Source organism: Aotus nancymaae, unplaced genomic scaffold, assembly GCF_030222135.1.
Source record: "Aotus nancymaae isolate 86718 unplaced genomic scaffold, 86718_ANA_hifiasm-v0.15.2.pri h1tg000029l, whole genome shotgun sequence".
Lineage (NCBI taxonomy): Eukaryota > Metazoa > Chordata > Mammalia > Primates > Aotidae > Aotus > Aotus nancymaae.
This window is the reverse complement of record NW_026988442.1, coordinates 77,206,547-77,225,348: the sequence shown is the minus strand read 5'-3', so window position 1 is coordinate 77,225,348 and position 18,802 is coordinate 77,206,547. Positions and strand designations below refer to the sequence as shown.

The window sequence follows — 18,802 nt, the reverse complement described above, 5'->3', positions numbered from 1 at the left end:
GACACCAGTAACGGTTGTTTAGAAAACAGTGACAAATGATCTTAAACAACAGATGTCTACAAATCTCAATGCCACAATTATAATTACAACACATTTTGATCCTTTTCTTTTTTCTTTTTGAGACAGAGTCTCGCTCTGTCACCCAGGCTGGAGTGCAATGGCGCAATCTCAGCTCACTGCGAACTCCACCTCCTGGGTTCAAGTGATTCTTGTGCCTCAGCCTCCGGAGTAGCTGGGACTACAGGCACCCTCCACCACACCCCACTAATTTTTGTATTTTTAGTAGAGACGGGGTTTTGCCATGTTGGCCAGGCTGGTTTTGAACTCCTGACCTCAGGTGATTCACCAGCCTCAGTCTCCCAAAGTGCTGGGATTACAGGCGGTAGCCCCCACATGACCAGCCTTGATTCATATTTTTAAATTGGAGAATGTCAATTGGGTAGCGCTTTTGCCTAATTCTGTTTTGTGCTAAAGCAATGACAGCTTCAAAGACTTCTCAATTTGACATAACAAAGGCAGATCTCCAGAAGAAAGCCATATTTAACAAGCACACATGCACCTCCAACCAAGACTAAAGCCCTACCCTAAGGGTCAGCAAAGCTGGCAGTGGCTTGCTCCCAGGCCCACGTGCTGCAAGTGGTCGCTGGCGCAGGAGAAGAGGCATGGGTGGGAGGCACAGAGGCCAACGCCTACACAGACTTTCAGCAGCTCATCAAATGTCCCTTCTCTAGGACCTGTTCCCTGTCCTCTCCACAAGGTCCAGGGACAGTCCCTGGACAACTGGGTTGTGCCTTGTGCCCTCCAGCTATAAGGAGGGCACCTGATCCACTGTGGACCAAACGGAGTTCATTTTCTGTCATTTAGGACTTGAGACTGAGAGTGTCTAGTTGGTCAATCTATGTGGTTAGAATAGCACCTGGTAAATGCTGGCGTGGCCATCGGCGGTCATTAGCTATAAAGACCGAGGAGCAGGAAGGCAAGCGTGGGAAAGCCACAGCACTGCGGGGGGAGAACCACTGGCGTCCGAGCATTTCCAGACCCTTCCTAAAACTCAGCCACATTCAGGTCCTCAAACTGTGTGAGGCAGAATACAACCCATGAAATCCCTAACCACCTTTGTTTTTGACACAAGCTGCTCCAGGAGTCTCTGCTATTACTCTTAATGGCTCAGGAAGAAGGGCAGAGCAGCTGTGCATGGTGACCAGCTGGAGCTTTCACAGGACACACAGGTGCAGTGCTGTAAAGGGGCATGGGCACTTCCTGGAGAACATCCACTCACCAGCCACGCTGACGTGTGCAAAAAAGGCAGCCGATCCCTGGCGGGACCGCTGCGAGCACTCAGGCGGCCTACAAAACACAGCCTGGTTCTCAGTACGCGCTCCACAACTGTTAACTAAGCGTAACAAAATTACACAGAAATAAATCAAGGAGGATATCTTTTTTTTTCCTCTACAACCTGTTTTAGAATATCTTAGCTGTGTGCTTTTTGTAGGTTGCTTCTTTATCAGCAGTGGAAACCTTTTAATTCCAACTAACATCTTGCACAGATGCTCCAGATCTATAACAGATAAAAGAATAGCCGGGAGTGGTGCCTCACTCCTGTAATCCCAGAACTTTGGGAGGCTGAGGCAGGTGGATCACGAGGTCAGGAGTTTGAGACCATCCTGGCCAACATGGTGAAACCCCGTCTCTACTAAAAATTTAAAAAATTAGGCGGGCGTAGTGGCACGCACCTGTAGTCCCAGCTACTCAGGAGGCTGAGGCAGGAGAATCGCTTGAACCCAGGAGGTGGAGGGTGCAGCGAGCCAAGATCACGCCACTGCACTCGAGCCTGCTGAAAGAGCGAGACTCGATCTCAAAAAAAAAAAAAAAAAGAAAAGAAAAGAGCTGGCTGCCGGGCTGCCAGGCTGTCTCCACCTGCGCTCCTGGGCCTAAGCACCTGGGAAAGACATAGCTAGAAAAGCACTCCCCTCCACTCACTATCCCAGAAGAGTACCTGCCTCACAGGCAGTGAACCATGGCTTCAAAACAGATTTCAAGTGGACACTCACCCGATTCTACTGAGAAACACAAGAAATCTTGTCTTAGGAATCTGGAATCAAACAAAAGAGACGGCCACTAAACGGTGGGTGGGGTGTCTCTGTCTCAATTCGAGTGCTGTGTCCCTGATTTCCAACACCCTCAAAATTATCCAGGAAAGACCCGCTTGTGAGAGTAAAGCCTGCCCAGAGAATGGATAACCTAGAGCACAAGTGGGATATTAATACTCTCTATCCCACCTGCACCAAGGAAAACGTGAGTGGGACGGCTCCACGTTAACCCAGAGGCCTTAACGTAGATGTATCATTTACTTATAAATTGGCTCCATCTAATTTCCTTGATGAGATGGAAAGGGAAAAATGCCAAAAATTGCACAGGGAACTGAGACTACTCTGAAGGGCCCTCCACACAGCCTGAGCTCTCGCAGCTTCCTTTGTGGCCCTCTCCCTCTTGCTACTAAATAACAGCAAATAGTCATTAGCACAGGATCCCAATGAAGGAGTGCACATGGCCTTTCAGGAATTTCTGAAGAGTGTCAAGTAATAACTTCATCTTATTTGTCTCATAACTCACATGACACATCCCCATTTTGAGATAAGAACAAACTCAGCGGAGGGTCAGAATGGTTTACACAGCACCCTCCCCGCAACCTCAACTTCCACGGGGTTTTCACCAGGACTTCCATCAGTTTATCAAATGTCCCTTCTCTAGGACCTGCTCCCTGTCCTCTCCACAAGGTCCAGGGACAGTCCCTGGACAACTGGGTTGTGCCTTATGCCCTCCAGCTATAAGGAGGGCACCTGATCTCCAAGCTGACCTCATTCTTAGCAAGTTGGAAACTTCCTTCATGCTAAGAATGAGGTCAGCTGGAAATTTCCCTCACGCTAAGAATGAAGTCAGCTTGGAGAACAAGAGGCCTGGGCCAGGATGATCATAAGGGAGAGATTACATGGTAGACCCCCCTGGAGCTCCATGCACATGTGGCTGAGTGTCTCTGTCTCAGCCACATGTGCATGGAGCCACCACAGGGCCACCACAGGGCCACCCTGTGGTGGAAAGCCACCACAGGGCCAACAATGTCTGCGTTGCCTTCAAGGCAGGTGTTTATTCAACAGTGGTCAAGAGACAAGGGCCCTTCTGACCTCCAGCAATTATATTGCAAACTGGCAACAAATCCACAGAGATATGGGCAACCAGGCAGCAGTGAGGCAGAGTTCTTTGAAGGCTGTTCTTGGCCTCATGTGGTCAGAGTACAAACACATTGCCATCTGATTAGGCAGCAGTTACACATCCAAAAAATGCATGCTTAGGATGCAAATGGGCTCCTATCTCTTTCTCTGCTGGCTTTTTCTTTTTATTTATTTAAGACACAGAGTCCCTAAAATGTTCATGGGTAAAATGAAGATGCATCATTTGGAGCCAGCTCAGCACGCAGTCCCCATCCTGTAAAAGCATCTTGATTCTCCTCTGGGGAATGGCACCTGCCCTGCCCTCAGACTAAGTGATTTGGGTAGGATGATGCTATTCCCATGCTAGTATATCCCATTAACTTGTCCCATATCCAAAGCTAGTGATTCAAAGATGGCACAACTCAATCTGAGCCACTGAGAACCTTTTCCAAGTTTTTTGCTGAAAATATTTGAAAGGGGATGTCTTCCTCAGAGGAGATTTTAGAGAGAGGAGGATGAACACAGGAGCTACAGAAAGTGATTTTGACATAAGTGGGAGGAGAGTGCCTGAGAATGAAGCCAACACCCGAAGAAAGTAGATATGAAGGAAACACAGATCAGACCCCAGAAGACAGACTGAACCTCTTAAATCAGTCCTGCCTGACCTATCCCTCTACTCCTCAAATACATTAGCCAATAATTTCCTCTGATTTGCTTAAGCCAGTTTGAGTTGAGTTTCTATCACTTGCAGCCACATGGGTCTTAACCAAGATATGTTGACCCAGTAATCCCATGGCCAAGAATTTATTTCAGTGTGTAATAAATGGAAAAACGCTTTAAGCACAAAAGGTTCATGATAGGTTCATGTGATTTACAACAGCAAAACATTAGATGTAACTAAATGTTCCATGGTAGGGTGATGATTGAGGTATGATTTATTCTCAAAGAATAAGCTATAGATCGCTATTTTAAAGCCTTTGCAAAGAGTACTGTTGCTGGCCTGTAGTGGTGGCTCGTACCTATAATCCCAGCACTTTGAGAGGCCAAGGCAGGAGGATCACTTGAGGCCAGGAGTTTGAGACAGACTGGGCAATATAGTGAGACCTCATCTCTACAAAAAATTTTGAAACTAGCTGAGTGTGGTGGCAGACACCTGTAGTCCCCAGCTACTCAGGAGGCTGAGGTGGAGGACTGCTTGAGACCAGGAGGTGGAGGCTGCAATGAGCCAAGATCACACCACTGTAAGTGGCTTGACTGCAAGCCACTGCCAAGTCAGCCTGGGCAACAGTGGGAGACCTTGTCTCAAACCATTTTTTAAAAAAGTACTATTGCTTCATGTTTATATTAGCATATTAGAAAAAACAATGACATTGACAATAAACAGATAGGTGGTATGTGGGGTGCTGCATTGGGTGCCACAGGAAAGGATGGATCCGGGACAGGGGGGTTCTAGCCAGCACAGGTGCAAACTGAATGGGAAGATCAGAAGAGCCTTCATTGACAGGGGGTCATTTAAGCAAAGACTTGAAGGAGATGGAGGAGTGAACCATGCTGTTACCTGGGAAAGAACCTTCCAGAGAAGGAGAAGGGTCAGTAAAATGCTCTGAGGTGGGACAGTTGGCATGTCTGAGGCCATTTTGGCTAAAGCCGAAGGAAGCAGGAGGAGAGTTACAAGAGATAATTCGGGCAAGATACAAGGTGAAGTATGCGCTACAACAACTAGCCTTCCAGGTTGCATTGAAAACGACCAGAAAAAAATTCCCTCAAAAGTAACAGTGGTTAGTCTTTGAAGGGTGACAGTATTTGAATGGGTTTCTTTGCTTTCTACTGTGAACCCAAGAGTATCTAAGAGCTCAATTTGGAAAGTTTATTTTACCAATGCCCGTGACACAGCCTCAGGAGGTCCTGACCACATGTGCCCAAGGTGGTCTGGGCACAGCTTAGTTTTATACATTTTCAGGAGACATGAAACATTGATCAATATGTGTAAAATATACAGTGGTTCTGTCCAGAAAGTCAGGACAACTTGAGGTAGGGAGGGGGCTTCCAGGTGACAGGTAGATAAGGGACAAATGGTTGTATGCTCTTAAGTCTCTAATTAGCCTTTCATAGAATACACAATTTCTATGTGGGGTTGGGGGCGGGTAGAGGAGCAGTCACTTAGCCTTTGCCCAGCTTGCTGAAACAATAGGGCAGCAGAAGCAATTGGTTATGCATCTGTCTCAGGTGAGCGGAGAGAGGACTTGAGGTCTGTCTTTTGTCCGCAAAGAATTTCCTTGTGGGCAAATTGTGAGGGAGGTACATAGCTTCTCTATCTTTGTAGCTATCTTATTTAGGAATAAAATGGAAGGCAAGTTTGCCAGATTCAGTCCCCAGCTTGACTTTTACCTTTAGATTAGTGATTTGGGGGTCCTGAGATTTATTCTCTACATTTTCTACAACCATCATATGTAATCATTCAAATCACAAAAATAAATCTGGGGAAAAGGATATCCAACTCACAAAAATATCACGAAAGGTCTAAAATGGAATAAGAGAAACCAGATCTGTGACACACAGCTGGGGCTAGGCCGTACCGTGAGTTCACGAATGCTCTAACAGGCAGGCACATGACCATATGTGTCTTTATTACATCTTAGTTTCTAAATCCATCTTTCTAGGTCAAATCACCTATATGAGTCATTTGTTAATGGCCCAACAAGTTCACGGAAGCGCAGTTGCAGGCCAAGAAAGCCAATGTGTGGAGCAGAAGCAGAACGTCACTCCCAGTCTGAGGGACCTCCTCCCCCCCGGGATGCTGCGTGTCACACGCACACTACTTTCATTTATGTGTCAAAGGGGTAATAACAGCTACTCTCCCAGAGGCACACACACAACAGAAGTCTTAAATAAATATTTATACAAGTCTGGTTGAAAGACCAGACCCTCTTTAAGTCACACACCAGGCCAGAAAGCATATCAGCTGGAAATTCAAATTCAAATAGAAAGACAGCTGGAAAATGGACAGGACCCAGGCAACCCATTGTTAGGGCAAAGCTAAATGTAAATCCACAGCTGAATCAGCAGCAGGCTTTGAGGGAGGGTTCTGGACAGTAGAGACAAAACACCTTGGAAATGCACAAAGAAGTAAGGGTGCCAGCAAGGCATCAGAGGATCAACGCAGACAGCCCCTCCACAACCTTAAACAAAGAATGCCATTTCAATCGCTGGCTAGATTGCAGCAAAAATGAGGGCCCATCTGTCATTCTCTCCAAAGTCAGGCAATAATTATCTTGAGCCTTAGCACTCTTTAGCAATGCCCCCAGGCCCCATAACACCTCCAAGTTGCTAAATTATGTGACTGTAAATTTTGTTAATAAATCAATCCTACTTTAATTGGACAGCCCCCATTACACAGAGGCCTGGCAACAACCTCACCTCCAGCCATGTAATTAACCCACATGGAGAACCATCTTTCCATCATCCACCAGAAATACATACACACATACATAAATGTGCACCCCTCTTAGTTCCACCTCTTCTGCTGCCTGAAAAAACAACACAACAATGAAAACACCAATCTGGATCTTTGGATTCTCTCAAAACACCGAGATCTGCCCACCCTGGGCTGTCCCTTTCTCCCAATGGTGCCAACATTGTGTTTGGATGAGGCGTATGATCTGGGGTACCCACCGCTCCTGCAGCATCACAGCCAGCCTGCCTAGCTCACCTTTTCCACCTGCCTGGCTCCTGTGGTGTCTAGTTGACCCTGTAAGTCTTGAGTATGGGACCTCGCATGTAGGGCATGAGCAACCTGCCATGTCCAGCAATGTCCAGCAAAGTGCCTGCTAAATATTCACTGTGCTACATGAACTGTGGCTTCCAATGTTTTCTACTGTCAGGTCTGGCTCTCAGCAAATTACAAAAAGCTGTACCATGGCCAGGTTCTCAAAGCCAAAACTGTTAGAAACATGTGCTTTGAATGAAGAGACCCCCTCACCACACAGGCTTTGTGTGAGCAACATGGCTATTTATTCACCTGGGTGCAGGTGGGCTAGGGCCGAAAAGGGCGTTAGCAAAGGGCAGTGGGATAGGAGTTGGTGTTATAGGTTTGGGGTGGGCAGTGGAAAGTTACAGAGTAAGATCAGTTACAGTGGTGGGGGTAGGGGCAAGGAGTATACATTACCATAAGTTCAGTTACAATGGCAGGTGGGGTAAGAGTAGTTAAGATGGTAGGATGGGATGAGGAGTATTCACATTATCATAATAACTGTTAAGATAGCAGTGTGGGGTGAGGGGCTTGTTGGGGAAGCTCCGCTGGGCTGGGCGATTACGGACAATGGTGAACGCAGGCAGGGGGTAGGACATGATCAGCTGAGGCAAGCAGGACTTCAGGCTTTCAGGCTCCAGGCTTGCATATGGAGACCTGACAAAAACCATTCTTTGAGAGCTCTTTGATTTTTACAGACAATCCTGAGAACCATTATTAGCCTTAGGCAGGCTGTGGGCACTGCCCTCCTACCCTCCAGGGCTCTGCCTGTCTGTGGAGAGCAAGTGTTTGTCTCAGGCAAACCCTTGCCAAGGCCTCAGGGATGATCACGGGTCTCTCTCACATGGCCAAGAGGTGGCTACATACAAAAAGGGACTATACAACCCCTCCCCAATCCCATGCCCACAATAACCTGTATAGCCCACAAGAATGCACTTGAAGAGGTTAGAAAATACTGCCCTGGAGCTGCTGCTATGGAGGTAGGGAGTGCCATTTGCTGGCGTTCTGGGCCACTTTGCAATGAAAGGACACTTGCACTCCAATTTCTAACAGGAAGCAGCCACTGTCATTCATCCGCTCCATGCCCCTACCCCTACACAGCCATGCTCAACATGCAGCCCAGGTACTTGTACATATCACCTTCCATGGAAAAGCCAAGGTCCTTAGGATGGATGAGGCAGGCCTCTGTCCTCCAGCCTCCTCTTCTACGGGCCACACCCACCTGCTCACTCCACTCCAGTCATATGGACTTCCCCAGTGACCTCCCCACAGCCAGGCCATGGCTCTTCATTCTACCAGGAACAAACTCACTCTAGGGATCTGCCTGGCCTGCTCCCTCTCCTCCTTCAGGTTAGGGCTGTCCTGGTTACTGCATTTAATAATGAAACTTGCCCTGGCTCCAAATCTGAGCTCCTTGTCACCCACCTCTGCATTTTCTTTATCTGAAGTACCTCTCATCTACCACATTCTCTTATGTACGTATTTATGTTTCATCTGCCTCACCCTACCCCCACCTATTAGAATATAAACACCACAAAGGCACAAGCTTTGAATATCTGTTCCCTGATGTATCCCTAATGTCAAGATCAGTGCCTGAACACACAGAAAATGTTCAGATGGATTCATTAACACCTTCCCCTTAGCTCCAGCATGCAGTGAACAGAGCCTTCGAGGAGGCGGCAGACAGGACCAAGGGCTCAAAACACCAGGAAGCCCAGCCGCAAGCCTTTTCCGAGCAAATGAAGCCACAGCCAGCACTTTCTGGGGCATAATGGAGAAACCAGCCTCTAAATGGACCACTCTTTTAGGGAGAGCTTGAAGCATCTGTAAATGTCAAAGATCTAAGACTAAGGAAAGAGTAAGAATAGCCCTGGACCAGAAAGCCAAGAGCCAACACAGAATATTACAACAGGAAAAAAATCCAAACAAAAACAACCCAAGGAAAGTCCCTAGCATAGACCAGGGCACCCTCGTTCCCCCCACCACACACCACCAGATTAGCTCTGCTCCAGTTAGCATAACATGAAATGCACATGACCCCCATTCCGGAGCAGGGATTGGCATTCCTGGGACACGGGCAGGACACCTGCCACTCAAAAGGGACAGACCTGGGTTTCCAGAAGCTCTCAGAGGTCTTACCCACAGGAGTCACCAGCCGAGAGACAGAGAGACAAGACCCCAGCTCTTAATGGCAAACTTCCTCACCACAGCACACTTTCACTTTGCCGCTTCTTCAGTCTAGGAATCAAGAGGAGGAGGAAGAGCCCCTGAAGCCAAGTTACCCAACTTTTACAAGCATTTATGGGCCATCTCCAGTGGAGTACCCAGCCCCTCAACTTGTTAGCACATTTGCTCCACAGACCTCACCCGCCAGAGCCAACAGTAACAGCAAGGTTCTTGCTGAACGTCCCTCACGCTTTCCTAACACTTGCTCTCATGGGTAAGTTTACACCCCCTTGTGCCAGGGTTGCCCACAATGCCAGCGCAGCTGTGAAGTGAGCCTGTGGGAGGCAGGCCTGGCCAGGCATCCTCAGACCACACTCAACACGTGTCCTGCAACCCACACCACCAGACTAACATGAGTAGCCACGCTCACCAATCACACTTTCATTCAATCAACAACTGCTTATTGAGCACCTACTATGTGTCAAACACCATTCTGCTGAGCTGGGGATACAGCAGTTACTTGCCCAACAATTTGATAAAATCTACCTTTTAAAGCCCTACACTTCCCCCAATCACAAAATGCAGCTCCTATAGCCCAGTAAGTAAAGCATTCATTAAATAAACAGAGATAGACATAAAATTTATAGAACAGAGCGTTCACATTTTGTCTTCTTTAGCCTTCTATGTTAAATACCTGTGGATGCTGGGAGTCTGAAGCTCTTTTCTAGGTAAACTATCATTTTCAGTCCATTCTTTCTTACTAGGCTTGGTGTCTCTTTTTGAGCCCCAAAGCTCCCTGACCCTAACTGCCTTTCTTCTGTAATACACAGAAATGATCCTTGCCTTCTCCCTGCAGCATATTAAAAGCCTAAAATCAAGGGTTATATCACATTTGTCTCTATCCTCAGGGCCTATATGGGCTCGAGCACAAGCACATTGTCTGTGCTCAAAAAATGCTTGTGAAACTGAACAAGATTTGACGAATCTCTAACCCCCAATTCTAATTTCTGGTTTTTATTTAATGTCAAAGTTAATTCAGACCAGAACCAAAAGCTAATGCATGGGCAAGAAGAGCTAGCTCGGGCATGGATATTGTCACCCAAGGTCATCCTTGCGTCCTTGGCAGGCCACTAAGATGGCCCTTGGTCTGCCACTGCTGATTCCAAACACATTGAACCTCTTTGGTTTGAAAAGTCGCTTAAGAAATATTTTAAAGAATGGAACGTATTGTGAAGAAGAAAAATACACTGAATAAGGGTCCAGAGATTTGACTTAAAGAAACTACGGTGAACAAACATCAACTCATTTGAGCTGAATCAAAGCCATGAGAAGACTGACATTATCACTCAGAGGATGAAAGTTAAAAGTGATGGAATACAACCCTTTTTTCCCCTCTCTCCTTACCACCCTGAGCCATAAAACCCAAAGCAACAAGAAACATGAATAAAGAATCGAAAAAGAATAAAATGATCAAAGATACCAGAAAATGGCCAAACCCCAATAACCTAAATTATAAAAAATATCTACCAAATACATTACAATTTAGACCATACAAGGAGAAGATGCTGAGAGCTGATAACATATCTCAAGTCTTGGCCAGAGCTTGGACTTTTCCATAATTAGATGGCACAGTCATCAGTAGCCCAAACAATTGTCCCTTATATGCAATGACGAGTTTGGAGCTGAGCTCCAGCATCCACCCTGGACCCCTTCCCTATAATCTACACACTAGAGGGCAAGGGCATGAACCAAATGAGTGCTTGCTCAGACAGACACTAATACAAGAATCAGACACCATCATTTTACCAACAAGGGGAGCCAAGGCTCCCTGCCAGCCAGGTAGTCTTCTCTTACATTCAAGGCAGAAAGATGTTCCCCAAGGTAGACCACTGAGATCAGGTTCCCCAAGAAAAAGAACTCAAATTAAAGCTGCTTGCTGCTCCCTTCATGCAAAGTTCTCCACAGAGTCACAATTATTAGAGCAGTGAGGCACTAGCAAACTGGCAGACAGAACAAGGGAACTAGAAAGAATTAAGAAGTGAATTCAGCAAGGCCACCACACATTAAGTAATACACAAATTCCAGTTATTTCTATTCTAGTCACAAACAGGAAGGAAATGTGATTTTTAGAAGGCTCTATTCAAAATAGCAAAAATATTAAATACCTAGGAAAAAAACTAATGAAACTAAAATATGCAAGACTTCTACCTAGAAAAACAATGAAATATTATTAGGAGAAATGAAAGACAATTATTAAGTATATGAAGGGTCATACCATGTTTGTGGATCGGAAGCCTCAATATGGCCAATCAAAATCCTAGCAGGTGGTGAAAGAATTGATGAGATGAAGCCAAAATTTATGTGGAAAGTGAAAAGAATCAAAAATAGCCAGATGTGGTGGCTCATGCCTGTCATACCAGCACTTTGGGAGGCCGAGGTGGGTGGATCACCTGAAGTCAGGAGTTTGAGACCAGCCTGACCAACATGGCAAAACCCCATCTCTACTAAAAAAAAATATATAAAATACGAAAATATTAGCCAGGCATGGTGGCAGGCATGCCTCTAGTCCCAGGTACTTGGGAGGCTGAGGCCGGAGAATCACTTGAAACCAGGAGGTGGAGGTTGCAGTGAGCCAAGATCTCACCACTGCACTCCAGCCTGGGCAACAGAGCAGGACTCCATCTCAAAAAAAAAAAAAAAAAAAAAAAAGAATAGCCAAGACAATCCCTAACAACCACAACCAAAAAAACCTGAAAGACAGTCACTACCAGATATGAAGATTTCAAAGCTACAATAAATAAAATGATATTTGCACAAGGATAAACAAAGAGACCACAGAACAAAAGAAGACCCATACATATACGGTTACTTGATTTATATATTTTTAAAGTACTCCTAAAGTACACTGGGGAAAGAAAGTTCTTTTCAATAAATGGTGCTGGGCCAGTTGGGCATCTGTATGAAACGACTGAATCATGACCCTACCTGACTCCATATGCGGAAAACTGTGGATGAGCTGTAGATACAAATGTGTAAAGTGCAAGATAACATAGGAAGGATCTGACATAGCATATTGTCAAGTAGTTTCATAATCTTGGGGAAAGGTAAAGATGTTTTAAACAAGACATAAATGCATTCATCATAAGGGAAAGGACTATAAACTGAACTACATCAAAGACCTCCTTAAAAGGGCAAAACAGCAAGCCATCGAGTTTATTTAAAAGACATTTATAAACATAACTACCAGGTGACCTGTATCCAGAATATATAGACATATAGATCACTAAGAAAGAGGAAAACAACCCAATAGGAAAATGGGCAAAAGACTTAACAAGCTTCATGAAAGATGATACACAAATGACTGATAAACATATGAATATATCCTACATTAGTAACGAGGGATGATAGAAAAACAACAGATGCCACTACATACCCAAAGAATGGCTAAAAAGTAAAACAGCTGACAATTTCAAACGTTGGTGAGGATGCAGTACAAGTGAACTCTCAACAACTGTTGGTGGAAGTGTAAAATGGTAAAAATATTTTTAAAAACTGGCTGCCCATCTCTATAAAAGCTGATCAGGTCAGGGCCAGGCGTGGTGTCTCACGCCTGTAATGCCAGCACTTTGGGAGGGTGAGGCAGGGGGATCACAAGGTCAAGAGATCAAGACCATCATGGCCAGCATGGTGAAACCTCATCTCTACTAAAAAAAAAAAAAAAGAAAGAAAGAAAGAAAAATTAGCTGGGTGTAGTGGCACACACCTGCAGTCCCAGCTACTTGGAAGGCTGAGGCAGGCAGATCACATGAGGCCAAGCGTTTGAGACCAGCCTGGGCAACAGAGTGAAACCCCATCTCTACTAAAAGTACAAAAATTTGCCTAGTGTGATTGTGCATGCCTATAATCCCAGCTAGTCGGGTGGCTGAGGCACGCAAATTGCTTGAACCTGGAAGGCAGAGGTTGTAGTGAGCTGAGGTCACACCACTGAGGTGACAAAGCAAGCCTGTCTCAAAAAAAAAAAGAAAAAAAAGCTGATTATACTCTACTATTCAGCCATTCCATCCTTAGATATATACTCAAAGGAAATACATACATACGGCCAGGCACAGTGGCTCACGTCTATAATCCTAGCACTTTGGGAGGCCAAGGTAGGTGGATCACCTGAGGTCAGGAGTTTGAGACCAGCCTGGCCAACATGGTGAAACCCCATCTCTACTAATACAAAAATTAACCAGGCGTGGTGGCAGGCACCTATAATCCCAGCTACTCGGGAGGCTGAGGCAGGAGGATCACTTGAACCCAGTAGGCAGAGATTGCAGTGTGCCCTGCACTCCAGCCTGGATGACAGGGTGGGACTTTGTCTCAAAAAAAACCAAAATACATATGATACTGGACGATGCTTACAATGTTCACAGCAGCATTATTCCTACTTGCCAAAACTGAAAACAGCCCACATGTTGGTCAACAGTAGAAATGGATAAATTGGCAGCATAGTCATCCAATGAAATACAACAATGCCGATAAATGAATTACAGCTAATCACAACTACACGTATGCATCTCAACAAGGCAAACACAAAAGCATTCACTGGATAATCTATGTATAATTTGGTTTGTGTAAAGTTCAAAAACAGACAAAGCAAATCCCTGGTGGTAGAATTCAGGCTGGTGGTCACCTCCTGGGCAGGGAGCAGTGATGAAGAGGGGTGAGCAGGTCTCCTCAGGAGGGAAGATGAGTATGAGTGGTGGCTACACAGGTATGTTCACGTTGTGAGACTTCATTAAGCTATAGGATTTCATCAGTGATGCTTCTGTATGTCTATTATACTTTAATTTTTAAAAGAATACTTGCAAATTAGTACATTTTTTAAAAGCCCAAGAACCTAAAAGGCAAGAAAGCACCATGAACATACAATTTTAGAAAAGGAATTTAAAATAACCAAGAAACATAAGGTAGCAAAACTGAGAAAAGGAAAAAAAATGAAGATCAGTCCTATTTCTACCTCTTAACAATGGCAGACAGAAAAGGAGTTTGCAAATTCTTAGTGCTGGAGACGGCATGGGGACAAAAGTCTCATTCAGTGTCAGTGGGGAAGCCTCTTGGAGGTGCAGCTTGGAGATTTTTATCAAAATGTAAGATACACATTATTTGAACCCAATAAGTTCTACTTTAAGAAACATTCTAAGAAAAAAAAAATGTATTCTACATTTATACTGGCACAAATGCAGAAAAAATACATACTAGAGGGTTTATTACAGATGTATAACAAAATATTAACCACTTAGGCATGCATTAATAAGAGTCATTTAATAAATTATCACACATGCATACCATATAATATCATTAAGCTCTTGAAAAAGATAGATGTGTAATGTTACAAAATGTAGTGAGAGAATAAAGCAAGGTAATCAATAGAATATCAAAGCTTGTGTGTGTGTGTGCGTGTATACAGAAATACATTTTTATATAAGCAGATAAAATTTCAGAGAAGCTACACAAGAAATTCCAGATGATTACCTCAGTAGAAGGGCACTGGGAGTGCGAGGTTGAAAGGTATTCTCATTCCACCGTATATCCCTCTGTATGTTTGAGTTTTCTTACTCTGTGTATGTAGAATATCCGCAGGTATTTCCAAGCGGGAGATAGTTCATTGTCCACAACCAAAGAAAGCAGCCAAACCATTTTCCACATAGTCACTGAGAATCAGTAATTATGCGGTTCCTTGCCATCACTGACTTAAACAGGATTTAGCCAAAAAGAGCCTGTGCGGCAAGAGATTTAAGCTATTGATGTTTTAAACTACCTAGGTCTACTCACCACTTACGCAGTTACAAAGCAAATAGATCCTGATTTGTCAATATTCACAATATAAAATTAAAATAAAGAGGGGCTGGGCGTGGTGTCTCACACCTATAATTCCAGCACTTTGGGAGGCCAAGGTGGGAGGATCACCTGAGGTCAGGAGTTCGAGACCAACCTGACCAACATGATGAAACCTGTATCTACTAAAAATACAAAATTAGCCAGCTGTGGTGGCACATGCCTGTAATCTCAGCTACTCAGGAGGCTGAGGCAGGAGAATCACTTGAACCTGGGAGGCAGAGGTTGCAGTGAGCCAAGATAGCACACTGTATCCAGCCTGGGCAACAGTGTGAGACTCTGTCTCCAAAAAAAAAAATAAAGGAAAGAAATCTTAGGTCTGGCTTCTGAACAAATGCATTAGCTATCCATGAGCCCTGTGAGCATTCTAAAGTAAGGAGAGTACGACCACAAAGACATCATCAGATCCATCGACCAATCAACACAACTTCACAGGAGAAGTCTGGGGAATCCGTCACAAGAACAAACATGAAAGACAACTCTCAAAAGTGAGATTCAGATAGTCCATGAAATCACTATGTCAAAGACCCTCAGTGACACTGGTTACCAGTTACAAATAGCCTAGACTGAGCTCTGATAGGATTTTATAGATGGAGAGCTGTGTTTTTGACATTTTATAAGAACCAGAACAATTTCCCAGTGATATTGAGCTATAAATCAAAAATGAATCAGTGTTGATGCTCCAAAAGAAAATAAAAAGAAGGAGTCACAGTTTTTCTTGCTCCAGTGACAATAACTCTTCCCTGATAGCACCAGCTTTACTTCTACTCAGTGCTAATAAATAACTCATAACCAGGTATCAGGGCAGTGATCTGAACACGGCCATGGTTGGACCACCACCCTTAGGGTTTTTCAAACTAAGTTCCTTAGACCCTGAAGGTTTAAGCCTTAAGGGACCACAGTGGGCCTCTCATCCCATCCCCACATCATTTCAATCAGAGCAACTTCCTTATAATCTCCATTACGAATGAGAGTTCTGTCAAAGATTTATCTGCAAAGATTTAGCCAAAAGAACACTTAGAAAACACTTATGAATGAAGCCCCCCTGCCCACCCACATTCATAACGGGGATGGTCCTTACACCATCCTTGTAGTTAGGACCAGAATTCTAGCCAAAGGCACATCCCCAATCCCTGGCCCAGATCAAGCCTCTGATATAATTATGGCCCATCAGGAAAATAAGGTCGTATTCTGTTTCAATACTCAGAGATGGTTCTCAGAGACATTCGTCAACTACCGCCAACCAACACTCAACTTCATGGAAGCCATGGAATCTTTTCCTGGGGTTCATATACAGCAGTCGCCCTTGTCCATGATTCTGCTGTCTATAGTTTGTTACTCACAGTCGACTATAGTATGAAAATATTAAATAGAAAGCTCAAGAAATAAGTGATTCATTAAGTTTTAAATTGCAAGTTGTTCTGAGTAGTGTGATAAAATCTCACACTATCCCACTCCATTATTCCCTGGACATAAATTACCCCTTTGTCCAACAAATCCATGCCATAGACACTCCCTGCCCATTGCTCACTTATAAGCCCTCTGGGTAATCAGATCAACCATCATGGTATCTCAGTGCTTGTGTTGAAGGAACCTTTAATTCACTTCATAATGGCTCCAAAGACAAGAGTAGTTGATGCCGGCAATCCAGACATGTCAAAGCTACGCTATAAAGTGCTTCCTTTGAAAAGGTGAAAGTTGTTAATAAAGAAAAAAATCATAAGCTGATGTTGCTAAGATCCATGGTAAGAATGAATCTTCTCCCTGTGGAGTTGTGAAGAAGGAAAAAAATTCGTGCTAGTTTCGTGGTTGCACCTCAAAATGCAAAAGTGCCATAGTGCGTGATAAGTACTTAGTTAAGATGGAAAAGGCATTAATTTGTGGGTGCAAGACAGGAAGAGAAATGCATCCCATTAGATGACAATCAGGTTCAGCACTATCCAAGCTTACAGGCATCCCCCGGGGGCCCTGGAACCCATCCCCCACAGATAAGGGGGATATACTATACATACACATACAACATAGTCATTTTTGCTCATTCTGCCCTCCTCGCTTCTTCTAATAAAAGAAATCCTCTTTTTTCTCAGAAGGAGATATTCCTTTTTAGTGGAACAACTGACAGTGATATGCTCCTGTCCTGCGTCAGAGGAAAGCAAGTGACCAGACTGCAGAGTGTGCCATTCCTCGGACACAGTGATAGGACAATCAGAATCCCTTTTCAGAGAGTGATATAAATGGCAGGATAGAAAAGGTCTTCCTCCCCGATACTGTAAGGGCTAGGACCCTTTAGGGTCAATTCAAGGCCACTTATATAGAGAACCAGCCCAAGAATGAAGCTGACTAGAGGAAAGGAGAGAGGAGAGAGAAAGGAGAATGGAGAGAGTGAAACAGGACTCTGACATCATTCGAGTCCATAAATCCAGCCGGTTACATTCTGTAATACGCTCTCGTTTATTTTGCTTAAACTAACATGAGGATTTCCACTGCTTGTAACTGTGATGCTCTCAGCTGCTACTACATACATATGTCTCTTTTAATCAAAACGCTTGATGCTAAAGCTCCTAGTACTCCCCGCCTCATCTTGGCATCACCTCAAAGATAATTTAGGAACCGATACACACAAGGGACTTCTTCAAACAAGTTCCCCTCAAATTATAGATAGCCTCAGTCTTAAGAATCCAGTCACATCCAATTCAAAAACACAGAAGGACGCGCCAATATGTAAAAGACACAGGGAACAGAACAATGGCTGAAATGGCACTGCCCATGCCCTGTCTCATTTTTCATTGGCCCTTTCTTGCTTCTATTTATTTTCTCACAATCAAAAGCATTTACCTAATGGCCAACAAGGCTATGGTTTGACCACAGAACAGGGAAGTTTCTGCTGGCTCACCCCCACTTGCCTCTGCCATGACATTTTTCCCACTTCCAACTTAAGGGCAACACTTACAGAAATAATTTTTACTCCAAAAAAAAAAAAAATCCCAAGAATTCTACTTACAATATACATTTTCAGAGAGTTTTAGAGTACCTATATTAGGGGTCCCCAAGACTACTCCTAGGTTTGTAGTCTTGAGGACTCCTAGACCAGAGGGACTCACAGGACTCACCCATGGCTAAGATTTATGATAGCAAAAGAATATAAAGCAAAATCAGAAGGAAAAGGTGCATGGAACAAAGTCTGGAGGAAACCAGGCACGAGCTTCCTGGGGTCCTCTCTCAGTGGAGTGACAGCAGACATTTTAAATTCCTCTAGCACCAATTTGGGACAACAGGTGCAAAGTGCTGTGTCCTGGGGAAGCTTGTTAGAGACTTGGTGTCCAGGGATTTTACTCAGGGCTTGTTGCATAGGTCATCTACTGCCTGGCACGTACCAGAATTCTAGACTTCTAGAAGAAAAGCAGGTATTCAGTATAAACCACATAATTTGTACAAATGGTTTGGGCACATTGAGCCATACTTCTTTACAGAAGGCTTAACATCCATATAGGGAACTACTTACTAGCTATGTTGCCAAACAAACCCAAGGGCCAACCTTGCAAGCAGCTTTTCTAAGGATAGGCAATCCCAAGCCAGCTCTATTAACCTTCTCTCCACAGGACCAAAGCTGAATTCCTCACATAAAAAAAAGAACTGAGCCCTGAGACATGGAGCAACTTGCACAAAATCACACAACAAAGCTAGAACCAGCACCCAGGTCTCCAGGATTACAGAGAGAAGATATAGTCAGCCGCAACCCCAACATCTTCCAAAGACACCTATGTCTTCCAAAGTCTTCCACTTCAGAACAGAGACTGCA

The 18,802-nt window shown here is 44.4% G+C and overlaps 1 protein-coding gene across 1 annotated transcript in view; it reads right to left on the bottom strand.

The window, feature by feature from the left end:
* TMEM163 (transmembrane protein 163) overlaps nt 1-18,802 on the bottom strand; it is a 262,349-nt gene that overhangs the window by 102,336 nt on the left and 141,211 nt on the right. The window lies entirely within an intron of this gene.